Source organism: Zalophus californianus, chromosome 13 (genome assembly GCF_009762305.2).
Source record: "Zalophus californianus isolate mZalCal1 chromosome 13, mZalCal1.pri.v2, whole genome shotgun sequence".
NCBI lineage: Eukaryota > Metazoa > Chordata > Mammalia > Carnivora > Otariidae > Zalophus > Zalophus californianus.
In genome coordinates, this window is record NC_045607.1 from 89,906,533 (window position 1) to 89,909,286 (window position 2,754).

Below are 2,754 nucleotides of genomic sequence, written 5' to 3' on the forward strand. Positions count from 1 at the left end.
TCCAGTCGTGGGAAAATCTCACTCACCAGTCAGGAATGAGTTGCTGACCCTCACAGGAAGCAAGGTGTTGTGGAAAGACCCTGCAGAGGATTTCAAAATACCATCACATCTGCCTAATATGAGAGAATTTTCTGAGGGCCAGAAAAATAAAATTAATAGGAGAAAAGTTATTTTTCCTCCTAGGCATTTGATAGGAACCAGAAACTATTTCTTTGGACTTAACAGTTGAAATAGGTCACTAGTTGCTTAGCAGGGACATGATGCTGTGAATACCCATGCTGTCTGTCCTTCACAGCCCCCTTGCTTTTCTAGAATAAAGATGGACTAGGATTAATTGGTAATTAGGCCATGGTTTTTCCTGTTTTGGTAATTAATGTCCTGTCTCCTTGCAAGGCTGTTTGATACAATACCCTGTTTCCACATCTGAGGACTTAGAATAGCATGGGAAGGCTTTCTGACAAGCAAAAAAAAAAAAAAAAGTTGTAATAACCATAAACCTATAATATTAAAAGGGATGAGGTTTTTTTTATGATTTCTGCTTTGTTCAGTATGATGTTTTAGTCTTCAAGGGGAGGGGGCTCCAGTTTTCAAGGTGAAAACAGAACACATTTCACTGGAAAAACAAAGGGATAAGGAGAAAATCATATATTTTCCCTTGGCGGCTGGCAAAAATCAATTCTACTTCAACAATGCTTTAAAAACATTCCTGTTTTAAAATATGGTCTAGAGCCATGTTGAAATTTCCTAGTGGCAATCTGGAAAAACTACTAAAGAAGGCAAAAAGGGTAGTTTTTAAAATATTTTTCATTTTCCATCATAAAATCCCATTTTGGCTTAACAGCAAATAATCTCGTCAATTCCAGATTTCCCCATTCATTGAGGAAACTTCCGTCAATGCAAAGTTTTGCAAGTTCTTTGTGCAACTGTTGTGTGAGGGGCTAATGGGCATTATGGCGTGGGGAGCTTGTGAGGGGTAGAAAGGAATCACCAGTCCATGCCTTTGGTACCATAATACCATGTCTCGACATTGTGATACCATTTTCCCACATTGTCCCGTGACACAAAGGTATCCAGGTCACCTTGGGCTGGTCAGTGTGGGCGTTCTCTCAGGTCCTTCTGAGTCTTCTGGAATTGGCATCTGCTCCAGAATATTGTTTGTTTTACAAGTCACTGCTTCTGTAATGCCAAGAGCATTACATTTTTGGGCCTGCCTGCCTTCCACCTACCCCAAATGGCAGTTCTGTGTCTCATATTTCTTTCCTTTTTTTTTAAAGATTTTATTTATTTATTTATTTATTTATTTATTTATTTACTTATTTATTTATGAGAGAGAGCAAGAGAGAGAGCATGCAAGCATGAGCGGGAGGAGGAGCAGAGGCAGAGGGAGAGAGAGAATCTCAAGCAGACTCGGGGCCGAGCGCAGAGCCTGATGTGGGGCTCAATGCCGCAACCCTGAGATTATGACCCTAGATGAAACCAAGAGTCAAACATTCAACCAACTGAACCATCCGAGTGCCCTTCTCATATTTCATTTGAGGGGTGACCATGAATGGAGAAGGAAATAGGCATTGACTTGGAGCTCAATGCTCTTCCAACATCCACAGGGCAGAATGCCTTGGGTCATTTGGTTGATCCATGGGAACCTCCATAAAATGCCCCCAGCAGCTGCCTCATAGGGGAGAAGTTAAGTGAGGTGACTCTGGAGGAAACATGTGGGCTTCTGAGGTGGTCAGCGCATGGCTGCTACTTCTTTCCTTCTCGTACAGTTGTTGACCAGGGGACCAGGAGCCAAATCTGAGGCGGAATCTTGGGGTTGGGATGATCCTGATGTCTTCTCCCTTCATAAACTGTATCTCATGGTCTTTCTGCAGCAAAGATTCATGAAATGCTTCAAGTTATTAGAAAAAAGACTGCTAGGAAAATGCAGGATCATTAATGTGACAACAGTGCTACCTCATTCAGTTTCATTCTGCCCATTCCCTAAAAATCTTTTCTTCTTCTCTCATCTTTTCCAGTGAGTGGTTATTTATTCATAAGAGACAGAGAGAGCGGTAAGCAGAGGGAGAAGCAGGCTCCCCGCCGAGCAGGGAGCCCGATGCGGGACTCGATCCCAGGACCCTGGGATCATGACCTGAGCCGAAGGCAGACGCTTAACCATCTGAGCCACCCAGTTGCCCAGAATTTTGCTTTTAAAAAGTTATTCTAGAACATTGCAGTATTGGGGGAAAAATAATATATATGTTTGTTTTTCCAATTTATTAGTCATGCTACATGGGTAGGATTTAAGAATCTTCAAATGAAAAGTAAGATTAGTGGTATCTTTTAACTGCTCAGGGTTCTGCTCTGAGCTCTGTGGATTGATGCAAAAATGACACAAGACAGTGCATTTCTGTCCAGACCCAGGGACGTCCCTCTTAAGGAATCTAATATCGTGCATTTTCTGGCAGCATCCCAGTTCATGGTGAAGTATGTCTAGAACACAAAGGACTAGGGATTGCTGATTATTAGAGCAATTAGCCTTTTTTCCCAATCACTGCTTGCCCAGTGGTGGCATGCAGTGGCCCAGCCTGGCGCTCTCTGTGTCTCCTCTCCCTGCTATCTGCTTCCTCTACGGAGTGGAGAAGAATCATGGCAAGCCAGCGATGGTCTTTGCTAAAGTCAAGATGGGGCTCCGGGGCAGCCCATTTCCTTATACTGAGCCTTCTCCCTCAAAAAGAAATTGGATGAAGTGGTCACAAACATTTTCCCAATGTT